The 14,186-nt window shown below is 45.7% G+C and overlaps 1 protein-coding gene across 7 annotated transcripts in view; it reads right to left on the bottom strand.

The window, feature by feature from the left end:
- The window catches only part of BRD3 (bromodomain containing 3), a 119,403-nt gene extending 114,663 nt beyond the window's left edge, over positions 1 to 4,740 (bottom strand). The window contains exon 1 of one of the 7 annotated variants that reach the window (XM_077479137.1): positions 4,557 to 4,740. The gene's annotated coding sequence lies outside the window, so the exon portion shown is untranslated. Of the gene's footprint in view, positions 1 to 4,301; positions 4,320 to 4,556 lie in introns of those variants that run through there. The other 6 variants (XM_077479131.1, XM_077479136.1, XM_077479135.1 and 3 more) reach the window with 6 other exon arrangements.
- Between the last annotated feature and the right edge of the window lie 9,446 nt (positions 4,741 to 14,186).

Below are 14,186 nucleotides of genomic sequence, written 5' to 3'. Positions count from 1 at the left end.
CTACATCAAAGCTATTGGCTACTAGCCTGAACGTAGTCCCAATCGTAACGAAATTACGTCACCACGTTCTGAAAGATCGGATTTTTCGACAACTTTGTCCGACCGTGTGTATACAACAGTTTCGGACAAGATCCGATGGATTTGGTTGTCGGAATCTCCGACCGTGTGTACAAGGGCTTAGTACAGTAATGGCGAACCTTGGCACACCAGATGTTTTAGAACTACATTTCCCATGATGCTCACCTACACTGCAGTGGATGAGCATCATGGGAAATGTAGTTCCAAAACATCTGGAGTGCCAAGGTTCGCCATCACTGGCTTAGTAAATTCTACTTAATGTTTCCATGTTTGTACAATTCCATGCATTTTGAGTGTCTATCGTGTCACTTAAAAGTCAACCGAGATGGAAACCGGGGACAGGCCATCTTGGAGCAAGTCATCAGCAAAGAAGTGACAATCAGTGCAATTCTGACAAGACCAGGGCACCCGTCAACCACCGTAGAAATAGGTGACCCTATGCAAGTCAAGACACCTGCTGCCTCTTCACAACACAAAAAACAAAACAAAAACAAAAACAAAACAAAACAAAAAAAAGCAACAAAACAAAAAAAAGCAACAAAACAAAAAAAAGCAACAAAACAAAAAAAAGCAACAAAACAAAAAAAAGCAACAAAACAAAAAAAAGCAACAAAACAAAAAAAAGCAACAAAACAAAAAAAAGCAACAAAACAAAAAAAAGCAACAAAACAAAAAAAAGCAACAAAACAAAAAAAAGCAACAAAACAAAAAAAAACAACAGTTTCCCAAAAGGGAAAGCTTAGGGTATAACTAACCATATATGCACTCAGTGAATTCAAATCCAGTAACTTGTGAAATAACTACTATACAAATTAGATGAGACAAACTATGTCATGCGGTTTCAGCAAAAACTTTAATCACATTATGGCACCTACTCAGCCAAAACAAAGTTGAACACAATATCCAGTGCAAATTTTCGGAGGTTAATAGCACAAATAAAATATCAGCATCAAAGTGCACCGATTTGATAAACTAGGGCTTATTTATCAATGAGTTTACAAACACTGTCCGCATTTTATACTACTTTCATATTGAAGGAGACCGGTCGTAGAATGTAGAGCACTCTTATTCAAGACAGCTTGTTAAATGAGACAAACTGTTTCTTCTATACTGCCTGCTGTAAAGCCCTGCATAATACATTGGTGCTGGAACATTAATAAGACAACAGCCCAGCCTATTTTGAAATCTGATGCCAAGTATAAATATACAAACAGTTCAGGTTTTTTTTTTTTTTTTTATAAACTAAAAACACAGAGCACGTCACAAGGCGAAATAGATCCAAAAATCAGAAAACTTTTGAGGAACAATGTCATTACTTCATCTGTGGCCACAAGGACATTACAGAAGATCCTAGAAGAGTTCCTCTCTCTACACTACAGTATCAGGTTGCAGCCACTGGAAAATGCCAGGATGTAGTGGCCAGGAACCCAAAGCATATTCCTTGAATCCAACTGTAGAGACTAGCTATTCATTCAGACACTTAAAAAACAAAACCAAAATGTATTTTATCTCCAGGACCAGGGAGGAATTTCTGACAATTAAAAAAAAAAAAAAAAAAAACACGACAGCAACACAAAATGCTCCTTGCTGTGCTATGGAATGAACATGGGAGAACATGTAGCAATGGCAGAAGTTTCTAAAAACATTCACACAAAGCCAATACAATATGCAACAATGTTTGAATACAAAAGAACTTACTACAAGCCAGCTGATTGCTAAATATATGCCCTTCAGCAGCAACAACCTTGAATGAAATGAGCCCCCCCCCCATTCACATCAGATTTTGGAAGCCCAACGCCCCCCATACACACTATCAGATTTTCTGCTGATTTTATCCTTCAGTTTTACCAAAACCATGTAGTGAAGGGCCCCGTCTGATTGCATTCACATTGAAACTCATAAGGTTTGACCTCATATTATATGGTTTTGGTAAATCTGAAGGGAAAAAATAAATAAATAAATCAGCAGAAAAAAAATCTTATAGTGTGTATGGGGCTTTGTGTGTACATGAGCAGAATCCCATGTTTTGGTTCCTACAGATGTAAACAACTGAAAAGTTTACATAAATATGAGCATTTCAGACACTCACAAAATTCCAAGAGTCCCAAAACACACAACTCCCCCAAAAAGCACATGTAGTTATTTGAGCGTCGCACAACAGGTAACAAAGCACTCAGGTTTGAAGGCGCCTATTTAAAAAAAAATAAAAAATTAGATTCTTCAACTTGAGACTGTCGCATTTCAGGAAATCGAGCAACAGAACACCCGAATAGGAGTTGGACCTAAGTAGGTCAGAACGCTAAAGCTACCAGATCGCTGGGTGCTAAAAAAAAAAAAAGTGACACAAATTCCCAACCTGGAGCAGTTTACTGCGGCAGCTGAGGAAAGGGGGGGGCTGACCATCCACACTGACGCAGACATATTATGCCAGCCATTTTCAACCAGGGTTTCCGTGGCACCCTGGGGTTCCAACAGAGGTTGCTCAGGGTTCCTTGAGCTGTGGCTGATGAACCACCTTTTTGATGGTGCCTACAGAGTTCAAGGTTCAGCATCACTTAGCAAAGCCAGCAGCATGACACCAAATATTTTTTTTTTTAGCTGTCTTTAAGGGTAGCATTCTGAGCACCACTTTAAGTGGGACATTCTTCAAAATCGGCCATCAGTATAAGGCTGGGTTCACACTGCAGCGGTGACGAGAATCGGATGTGATTCGCACCGCACTGCAGTGCAAATCACATCCGATTTCTTGTGCGATGCGAGTTCAGCCATACAGATAGTATGGCTGTATTCACATCGCACCCGCCGCAAACTCGCACGGGACCAATTTTTTGGTCCGCAGCAGAATTGCGTTGCATGGGTGTTCACACCATGCGATCCGATTCCTGTCCGAATTTGCAGATCGCACTGCGATATGCGAACTGATCTGGGGGTGTCATTAACGTTTCACTGACACTCCCAGCAGTTCGCATAGGGCAGTGTGAACTGCCGCCGGGAGGTATGCGATGCGGGAACCCGCCGCGGATTCGCAGCGTTCCCACATCGCTGCAATGTGAACCCAGCCTAAGGGGCATTGTTCCCATTAAACCCTGATAAATTGGTTTTAGTAAGGGCTCCTTGAGACCTGAAAATTATTTTTGGGGTTCCTCTAGGGTTAAAAAAAAGGTTGAGAAAGACTGTATTATTAGGCAGTTGCCATCGACTGCATGCCTTCCTGCGCAAATTCCCTCCAGAAACAGCAGACAAAGTGCAACTTTCAGAAAAGTTTAGGCTCTGTCAGAATAAGGCATTTCTAAAAATACAGGGGGGGGGGGTCACCCAGGAAGGTCACATCCCAACAGAGGCGAGGGCAACACATGTGCCATACACACCCGAGACTGGCACATATGGGACTGCTTACACCCCCCACCCCCCCCCGCCAAAATAATCACTTTCTGCCACCACAACCAGAGAACAGAAAAAAAAAAAAGGCAACACTTCACGAGAAGATTTAAACACACAGAAAAGTCACACAAAACCTGAAGCGTCTCCACCTTACATAGGCGACCTAAGAGAATTCGGCTAAAACACAACTCAGATACTCCCCCCCCCCACTTGTGTATGAAACAAATAAAAGGTAAAAGATGAAAGGGCGGCTCTGCTTGGCGGAGGGATTAGCAGACGGCTACTATAAAAAAAAAAAAAAGTCAAACACTTTGCAACAGGTTATTTCTTATAACATCTGCGATACTTTGCCGGTGGTGACCTGCGGATGGCGTCCTGGAGGAGGAATATTACTGAGACATAAGCCAAGAAAAAAATAAAAAAAATCGAGTGATTGAAAAAAAGATATAAACAAACATAAAAATAAAAAGTAAAACAACTGAAGAGCCGGTGTTTGTAAACAACAGACCCACCTGTCACAGGAAGTCCACCCCATTATTAGTAAACACAACAAGTGAATGTGGGGCTCATACACCAACCCGAATCCCACAGAATACATTGTAGAAACCCCCCCAATCAATCAATACAAGACAGGGGGGGCTTAAGTTATTGGATCTAATAACAACACATAATATTACACACAGATCCCCACAAGTTCTACATACAGCAGAAGGGGCTCCCCAATCCAATATAGAGCCCCAGCACTGTCAGCACCCCCCCCTCCCCCTGTAGGAATGAGCCCCCCTCCACCCCCTGTAATAATACTGACACCCCCCCAGCCCCCTCCTTGTAGCAGTTCTTACCTGCAGACAAGCACCCAGGTTCCCCTCCCCCCCCTCTCCTCCAGGCGGCCAGGGTCCCGGGTCCTCCCCCTTCTCCAAAGATACAATGTAGCAGTCCTGTACGCGGCCGCTTTGTTACATTGTATCTCTGGCTGCACAAAGGCCGGAGCGGCCGCTACCATGGCGGGGAGAGGGGGGGGGTGGGGGTTAGTGGAGTCCCCCCCCTCCTTCCCCTTCTTTTTTGCCCCTCCCCACCCCCGGAGCCCTCGCACTCACACACACACAACGAGGCCTGTTCCGTGAAGAGTAAGGACGATGGATTACTTTCCACCGGGGCTCCGCCGCCCGCCCGCCGTTCCGTCCCTCCAGCGCCTCACCAGCAGAATAGAGCAGCACCGACTGAGCACCGCGCATGCGCACCCGCGCGCACTGGCCGCCGGGAGTTGTAGTCCGCCGCTATTGGAGGAGAAGGAGCACAGCGGCCGGCGCAGACTACATATCCCGGCAGCGACGGCGGCCGCCCTCCCTTTTTTTTTTTCCCTCCTGTATAATGGAGCGGCCGGGAGAGAGGGTATAGGGCCGCGAAGTAGGTTATTTAGCGGGATACGATGTCACTGTCACCCCTGCAGGGGGATCCTACGCCTCTGTAGGGGCCCCTGCTGCACCGTGTGGCCCCTGGGAGTATTGGGGAGGGGCAGATCAGCCTAGGAGAGGGGAGGAACCAGGACCCCCCCTCCTCCTCCTCCTCCCCTCCCCCTTCCCTCCTACATGATGACACTTCCCTCCATTCTACACTGAGGAGAGAGCATTGTCACCTCTGTCCAGGGAGTCTCATCTACAACATGGACATTTCCACACACCGACACTAAATACAGCACCATTACACTCAATAATAACACAAAACATTAAGAGGTTACATGAAGAATGTTTACTGATCAGCCATAACGTATTGACTACCCCTCCCCCATATCCTCTCCGGCATGGACTCCACTACACCTCCGAGGGTATGCTGCGATCTCTGGCACCAACCTGCCACTAGCAGATCCTTCAAGTCGTGTAAATTGTGAGGGGGGGGGCTTTTGGCTAAGATCAAGTGTAGTATCTGTTCTTATCAGTTGCCAGGAGGTGGCGCTTGCTTCCGTCCCTGTCTCTACGGCGAGGTGGAGCGGGGGGTTGGCGGTTGCTATGCAAAATCTGCAGGCGTGAAGGTAACCTGGAGCGGTTCATAGCCGAAAAGGGAAGCCTTCTGATGAGGATGGAGAACCACTGGTTGGCGCCAGGGGAGGGGACCCTGGCCTTCTGGCCTGGATTGGGGCAGCTCTAGTTCTAGGGAACGCTGGTTCCCCTTTCTCCCACCGGGGAGAAAAGGCTGGTACTTCCCGAATGTAATTAGGTAGGAGTGATGGGAGCGAGGGTGAGACCTGATGGCAAAGGGCTTTCACTAAGCTCCTGGATCTCCATGCCTTTCTGGCTGGGGTGGGGGGTCAGGGATGCTTCTGTTGAAAAACATATGGTGATGTGTACCTGAAGTGGCAGTTCAGGGGTGCCTTATATTCACTGTGCTTGCACTTTGATATCTGGCACCTTGGTCACGTCACTATAAAACACGCCTTTTCACACCTGCCTCTAGGGCCGGGCCTTTTGGCTAGGACCAGAGGAATTTTTGATTCCTGGCCGGAGAGCCTGGTCATTGTGTTACTCGATGACCACTTTTTCACTCTCCTTCTCCACTATCCCTTCCCCACTTTTTATTTTTTTTATTTGTGTGGTTTGTCACGTTTTGTGTTGTCACTTCCACGTTTGATGAGTAGGGTGTCGGTCCTCGGGCCAACCCTGAAAGTCTTGTGGGAGGGTGGACATAGGCCTTCTGGCTTGGTTCACCCTCTCTTTGGGGGGTCTCCCTTCAGGGGAGCTCCTACCCTAGTACCTGGGTGGGTCTGTTTCGGAAAACCTTCCGGAAAAAGGCGGTCGTCCGGCTTCGGCCGGATGGGCAATGTATTGGTACCTCAGTACCCGTCTGGAGTCTAACGCCCTGGGGGATCAGGGTAAGGTCCTTCCTAGTGGAGGACAGCAGACATCCTTGGCACGTTTTTGTGTTTCACTCTTTGTGTGTGTGTGCACTTTTTTTGGCACCGGGTGGAAGTTTTTGGGTGTGTTTTGCACGCCATAGGCTTTTTCAATCGAAAAAAAATTGTGAGGGGGGCTTTTGGCTAAGATCAAGTGTAGTATCTGTTCTTATCAGTTGCCAGGAGGTGGCGCTTGCTTCCGTCCCTGTCTCTACAGCGAGGTGGAGCGGGGGGTTGGCGGTTGCTATGCAAAATCTGCTGGCGTGAAGGTAACCTGGAGCGGTTCGTAGCCGAAAAGGGAAGCCTTCTGATGAGGATGGAGAACCACAGGTCGGCGCCAGGGGACAGGACCCTGGCCTTCTGGCCTGGATTGGGGCAGCTCTAGCTGCGGTCATTTTTTTTTTTTTCGGGAGGGAACGCTGGTTCCCCTTTCTCCCACCGGGGGGAACGGCTGGTACTTCCCGAATGTAATTAGGTAGGAGTGATGGGAGCGAGGGTGAGGCCTGATGGCAAAGGGCTCTCACTAAGCTCCTGGATCTCCATGCCTTTCTGGCTGGGGTGGGGGCTCCTGTGGTCTGGGTTGGGGGGGGGGGTCGGGATGCTTTTGAAGAGCCTGTGGTGATGTGCCCCTGAAGTGGCAGTTCAGGCGTGCCTTACTTTCACTGATTTATCACTTTTCATGTTTGGCACCATGGCCACCTCACCATATACACGCCTTTTCACACCTGCCTCATATGCATGTCTCATATCCCAGGAGGCATAGCCTTTCATTGAGGAAAGGAGGAGGGGCATGGGTAGTGACACGTCACAGGGAGGCACGCTCTCTGTACCCAGAACAGCGGCCGCCGATTGATAACGTCACAGTAAACATGGCGCGACCGATAGCTGCCAGAAGAGATCTCATCCTACAATAAAATTTGTAGAACTCACCATCAAGTAAGTAGGGGGTTTAAAAAAAAAAAAGTGGGGGGGGTGAAAAGTTCCTAATCTTTTCAGCACTTCAAGCTACACTAGCTCTTCTCTTGGATCAGATTACACAGCCAGCCTTCGCCCCTGCCCCCATGTGCATCAATGAGCCTTGTCTGTCCACAACCTTGTTGCTAGTTTTCCTTTTTTGGACCATTTTTGTTGGATCCTGACCACCGCAGACCAGGAACATCCCAGAACAGCTGCATTTTTTGGAGTTGCTCTGAACTGGTCATCTAGCCATTACAATTGTCCCTTGACAAAGTCACTCAAAGCCCAATGCTGCGTACACACGACCGGACTTTCCGGCAGAAAAGGTCAGACGGTCTTCCCGACTGACTTTCGATGGAGTTACAACAGACTTCCGACCAAACGGATGCTTTTCCCGATAGAAATTGAGTCCGTCAGACAGATTTGAAACATGTTCCATTTCTAGGTCTGTCTGAATTTTTTTTAAAGAAAAATGATCGGATTATCCCACACACAATCGGAATATCCGACGCAATGATTCCGTCTGACCTATTCTGCCAGAAAGTCTAGTCGTGTGTACGCGGCCTTATGCTTGCCCATTTTATTTTGCTATCTACACGTCAACCTCAGTGACAACATGCTCACTTGCTGCCTAATATATGGAAAGATGAAAGAAATGGCTGCACATCCAGAACTCCCGATTGCCTTTTATTGTGCTGCCTAATATATCCCACCCACTTTTTTCAGGTTTTTGTGTACTGAGATAATCAAGGTTATTCACTTTACCCATCAATGGTCATAATGTTATGGCTGATCGGTGTACATAAGTTATACACAACACTACATAAGTATATTTTTCTTTATTTTTATTTTAACAAAGGAAAATGAACAGCCTCTTCCTTAATTGACATATGTCACCTGTATATAAGCAATCATCAAATTCAATATTGTTTAACCATGAAGTTAAATCTGGGGGAATATCAAAAAGAGGAAATATCTCCCTCTAAATTCCACTTTCCAAATTGCTGGCCAAACTTGGTCAAGGGGGTACACAACCCCTGATTCAGGACCCAGCACAGCATCTACTCCCCCTAATGTTGAAGACATAACAGCTAATATAAGACTATTCTTCTCCTTTCCCTTTTCTACCCCCACTTTAAACAATAAGTTTTCTTCCTTCCTCTGAAGAAACAAAAAGATTCCATGGCGACCATGTTTTCATATAGATTTCTAATTTTTGTCGAGATGTCCAGACTAGATCTTCTATTCGGTTTACTTCCTCTACCTCCCTAAGCCACATTCCCACTGTGGGAGGCTGTGTCTGTTTTCAAGTAAGGGGGATACAGGCTTTGGCTGCATTCGATAAATGGCACAAGATGGACTTCTTTATGTTTTAGCAGGGATTTTGGATAGATGCAATAGGAAGAAGGCCGGGTCTTCCAGGATTTCAATATCACAAAATTTTTTCATGATCTCCCGGACCTCTTTCCAAAATTTTCTAATTCTAGGAGAGGACCAAAAAGTATGTAGTTGGGTCCCCTGTTCCCTCTGACAGCGCCAGCAACCATCCGGTATGTTCGGAAAGCATCTGTGAAGCATAACTGGGCTTCTGTACCAATGATGCTGGACACTGGCACACCCTAAACAGGAATTTGCCTCCCTATATAACCCCTCTCACTACTGGGAGTATCTCAGTTTTTTCGCCAGTGTCTAAGGTGTTGGTTACGAGTGAAGATGTGCTGTGCTAAACTCCACTGGAGCAATCCTTGCTGGGGCTAGCTATGCAGCTGGATCCATTCAAAGTCTCTTTTAGGCCGAATTGAATGGTACCCAGGCCTCGTGTCCGAAGAAACGAGGTTTTGCCTGTAAACGCTTCTCTTTTTTTACTTTTGGTATTAAGGACATAAAGTTTTACTGGCAGTGGTGCTATTACAGGTCCAAGATTGTGGGTTTCCCTGAGTATCCCCGTCTCCTGAAGGTTTGTTAACGAAACCCATCGTGAAGGGTGAAGATTGGCTCTGTTGGTTTTTACCACAAACAACCCTGCGGCTGGAAAGGTAAGTGGAGTTTTCTAAGAAATTTTTGAATTTTCTTATGAAATGTCTCCTTTAATTAGTAAATGTTGTCATGCCTATGTGTCACCGCTGGGGGCTGTATGGAGCACATATCTTCTCATGCTTCCTCAAGAGATCATGCTGTGTTCGGAGTAGCAGGCTTCTTTTTCTCTCCAGCCAGCAACAGGCCTCCGATAAGTCTGGGGGGGTTCTCTTCTCCAGACACCCCACACCTGTGCTGTATTCTCCCTCTCTTCACAAGGAAGAGCGTCAGGAGAAAAAAAATGGGGAAAAAAAAGATCAGCACGCCACTACTCGGCGGCTCCCAGGCTCTCTCCTCCCCATTTTTTTCCTCTCACATGTCGGTACTCTAGGATCAGAGGCCTGCGCTCACGCGGGAAAACTCTTTTAAAAAAAAAAAAAAAAGAGAGAGGAGGGGGCCAAGTGCGATGGAGGAAGCGGAGCTTAGCACAGTGTTGGCGTCCTCCAATGTCCAGCATGGGAATGTGTTTTTTAAAGCACCATTATTACTGCTGCAAGCTGGTGAAGGGACACAAAAGCATAGAGGGGCATGAAAGCGGCTTGGTGACACAAGCATTCCTTTTGACACATTTACTATTTCATCAGGCTGAGCATTAATTGCAACGGCAGTGGCTGAATATTGCTCAAGCAATGGATGCGATTTCTTCTGGTAGTACCTCTGCTTTGTATATCGGGCTTTGTAACACCCCCTAAAAGGGTCTCCCTCAAGCTCTGGAAAGTCTACACTACAAATGGCATCCTCCACTGAGAGGGGGTGGCTGGTCATTAAATGTTTGCAACTGTTTTCAACACTGCAGCCCATGTTCATTTTACTCTCTTTTTTTTTTCCTCAGCCATGGTAGGTTTTAAAAAAAAAAAACGTTTAGGGACTTTTTTTATTTTTTTCAAATATAATGTTTATTGGATTTTCAACATGGGGTGAAGCCCCTAAAAGAAACAGTAGAAACATAGAAAAGTGAAGGTCGCAGCCTCCTATCAACATAACATTACATGAGGTATCATTTATTTGCTCAAATCATACTTAAATTGGGAGTTCCCTGAGTGACAAAAAACAAAAATAAAGCCAACGTCTCCCTACTACCGTATATAGGTGTTTCCTTGTACCGAAAAAAGTCTGAGATAGCTGGTAGTCCACGTCTCCCACCTCCCATCCCATGTTTTATTTACCTGAGGAGTAAAGTGAGTGGGTTAGAGGCAGCGGCCAGAATCCAAAGAAGAGAAAAGAAAAGGTAAGGATGAAAAAGAGAGGGGGGAAGCAGAGGGGAAAGGAAAAAAGGGGGGGGTGGTGTGAAGAGGGTAAGGAGGGAAGGAAGGGATGGGGTAGGCGGTTTTCCAGTGTGTATTCCTCTATGGTGTCGATTTATGTGGTGGTGTCGTCTTAGATTTGTTGTGAGGGGCTGTCTCTCAAAAGGGCTTTACTCTCTTCTGAGTGTATGAACATGTTCCAAAGGGTGCAAGTTTTGTTATAGGTTTCATGTCTGTCCTGGGCCGTCATTACCAAGTCTTCCATCTTATTTATATCCTCTACTTTTTGTATCCACATTGCTATGGTCGGTGGACATTGCTGTTTCGAGAGCAGTGGGATAAAGGATTTAGCTGCGTTCGTTAAGTGTCGGAGTATAGACTTCTTATAGATTATGGGGGAAATAGAAGATATGTGAAGAAGAAAGAAGGCCGGGTCATTTGGAATCTGAAAGTCTGTAAATTTTTGAGAGATGGTGCGAATCGCTGCCCAGAAAGCTGTCAGTTTGTTACAGGACCAGAACAGATGCAATATAGTGCCTCTATCCTCACCGCAATGCCAGCAGTTTTCTGATGTGTCAGGAAAAATTATATGTAGGCGACTGGGTGTTAAGTACCACCTCGTCAGAATTTTATAATTAGTTTCCTGAATTTTAGTGCATATTGAGGATTTGAGGGAGAAATTGATCATCCCCTGTCTCTGTGTTGTAGTGAAAGTACGACCAAGGTCCATCTCCCACTTTGTAACGCATGTCAGGGTAGGTTGCTGGATAGGTGCAATTAAAAGTGCATACATTTGGGAAAGGGTTTGTGAGAGTAGTTCTGTTTCTGAGTAGTACTCGTCAAAGGTAGTTAGAGGTCTAGCATAGTTTAGGGGATTTGGGATGGTTTGGAGGGAATGATGAATCTGTACCGTATTCCAAAACTGGAGCTTGAATTCACCCGTTGGGTCTATTAGTTCCGTGATGGAAGGCCACCTACCCTGTGTCACAAACTGCGAGGCTGTTGTGCAGCTAGAGGTTCTTAGAGTTTTAAACTGCGTGGGTGAAATCCCAGGGGGAAATCTGGGATTACCTAGTATTGGAGTTAAGGGCGACGTTTTAGTTGTCAGGGAAGTCTGGAGCATGACCTGGTAAGCCTGCCGCAGGATATTACCTATCAAGGGATGTGATTTTGTCTCTTGGGGCATGTAGTCACTACACCAAAGCACATTCTTTAAGGGTATGGTAGATTGTTGTTGTTCAATTTGTACCCATAACTTAAGTTTTTGGTGCTGAGTCCAGTCTAGTACTCTGCCTAAGTGGATTGCCTGGTAGTATTTTCTAATGTCTGGTAACGCTAGGCCTCCTGAGTGTTTTGGCAAAACGAGTTGAGATCTAGGAATGCGTGTTTTTTTATGTGCCCAAACAAAGCGGGTGAAAATGGCCTGCACGTGCTTGAAGTAAGTAAGAGGTATCTTAACCGGTAATGCCTGGAAGAGGTATAAGAGTTTCGGCAGTATACTAATTTTCAGTAGGTTGCATCTCCCAAAACACGAGTGCAGACCCTTGTGCCAAGAATCTAATAATGTCCTTATTTTTGCTAGCAGTGGGGGGAAATTACTATCATATATACGTGCGAGTTCAGGTGACATTTAGCGACTTTAATCACATCCCAGTGTGGTCAAGATGCGACAGGTTCTCTTCCATTTTCCTAGGACCCTCAGACTGAGGAACTAGGGGCAGGAGAAGACGAATTCCCTCAGGGGACCGTGGTGAGGCTGATGACTCCTCTTATGAGTCAGCTTTCACAATCTGTAAGATTCTTTCTTGCTGAATGATCCGCTCCACATTTATGTACCTTTAACTGCGTGTTTGGGTTCGCTAAAGCATCCTCAAGCTGTGCATGCTTTTTCCTGTATATTCTTTGGCAAAGTTTTTTGTATCTGGAGGATCACCCAGATAAGCATTATTTTCCTTTCTAAAAAGTGTTCACACTTTATTCTATGGTAGAAAAAATTCACAAAGTAGGGTATACCAGCAATTAACGCTACAATATCCTTTGTGAGTACGTTTGACTTGTCCAGCAGACAATACTCAGATACTTAGGGATCCAACGGATAAAAGGTTGGAATTCCTATTAAAAAAAAAACACTTTTTTTCTCTGGCAGGTTGAGTGTCTCAGCCTGCGCTGACAGTAATTGGTTAATCATTAAGAGACCAGTTTAAACAGGTTTTCAAGGTTATCCTGCTCAGCAGGTCCAGGAGGCAGCTTTATGTTTGCAATAGTTGCTATGACAGATTCTATCCTTTAGGCCTTGCGCCCTTCGCTAAGCGTCTTGCAAGAAGCTCCTGGCTAGTCTTCCTTTTTGTGGTGAAAAAGCTATCTGGGGATATTTTTGCTAATATATCCAAAGAATTTCTAGTAAAAGAAAGATACCCCTTTTGCCATTTAAATGAAGGAGTAAATGTATTTTTATTTCAAACTTCCTTCTTCTGTGTCAGGGACATCAGCCTCCAGGCAGTCACGATGGCTTCCACCGTCAGGTTCAAAGGGTAATCCTCAGAGTTAACCCTAGGGACAAAAGAGGTCTTGGGGAAGGAAGACTACAAGATACTGTATCCTCCTTATTAGGGATGAGCTCGGTGTTCGAGTCAAACGCATGTTTGACTCGAACACCGGCTGTCTGCCTGTTCGGCGAATCCAGAACTTTGCAGGCCATTCGTGCCATGTTCGTGTGGCGCTCACTCAAGGCAGCCTTCTTATCCGCCCCAATTCTTCTACGCCCAGACATTTCTAAACCCTTTTCTTTGGAGGTAGATGCCTCTTCACTAGGAGTCTGTGCCCTCCTACTCCAAGCTCAGCAGGGCAAGTCTCAACCTCGCGGATTCTTCTCCAAGAAGTTTTCTGATGCGGAGAAGAACTATACCATTGGGGACCGCGAGCTACTCGCTATTAAACTAGCTCTTTAATCTTTCATCTTCTAGAGGGTTCTCCCCATTGTATTACCATCTATACTGATCATAAAAATCTGTAGTATTTACAATCCGCGAAACGCTTGAACCCACGTCAAGCTCGCTGGGCCCTCTTTTTCGCCCCCTTTAAAATTTTAACATTACTTTCCATCCAGGTGCCAAAAACCTTTGAGCTGATGCCTTGTCCAGGTTGTTTGACGTTGATGATTCTGAGAATCGCCTAGATCCTGGTCCCATCATCCCTCCGCATCTTATTCTTGCCACTACTCAGCTCCAGTCTATGCAGCCTCCTCCAGGTAAAACTTTAGTAGATCCTGCACTTCGTCCCAAACTCTTTGCTTGGGCACATGACTCCAAGTTCTCTGGACATCCTGGCATACCTCGTACTTGTGATCTTCAGCGTCATTATTGGTGGCCTTCTCTTCGTAAAGATGTCAAGGAATACATTCAAGCTTGAACGGTTTGTGTACTATCCAAATCTTCCACGTCTGCCCCTGCTGGGTTGCTTTTGTCCTTACCAGTGCCCAATGTACCTTGGCATTGTATTTCCATGGATTTTATCTCAGATCTGCCTCCCTCAACAGGTTCTACAGTCATCTGAGTAGTGGTGGA

Source organism: Lithobates pipiens, unplaced genomic scaffold (assembly GCF_037356315.1).
Source record: "Lithobates pipiens isolate NorthernLeopardFrog02 unplaced genomic scaffold, aLitPip1_a1.2 Scaffold_14, whole genome shotgun sequence".
In the NCBI taxonomy this organism is placed as follows: Eukaryota; Metazoa; Chordata; class Amphibia; order Anura; family Ranidae; genus Lithobates; species Lithobates pipiens.
Note: the sequence above shows the minus strand (reverse complement) of the source record. Positions and strands in the feature narration are given on the sequence as shown.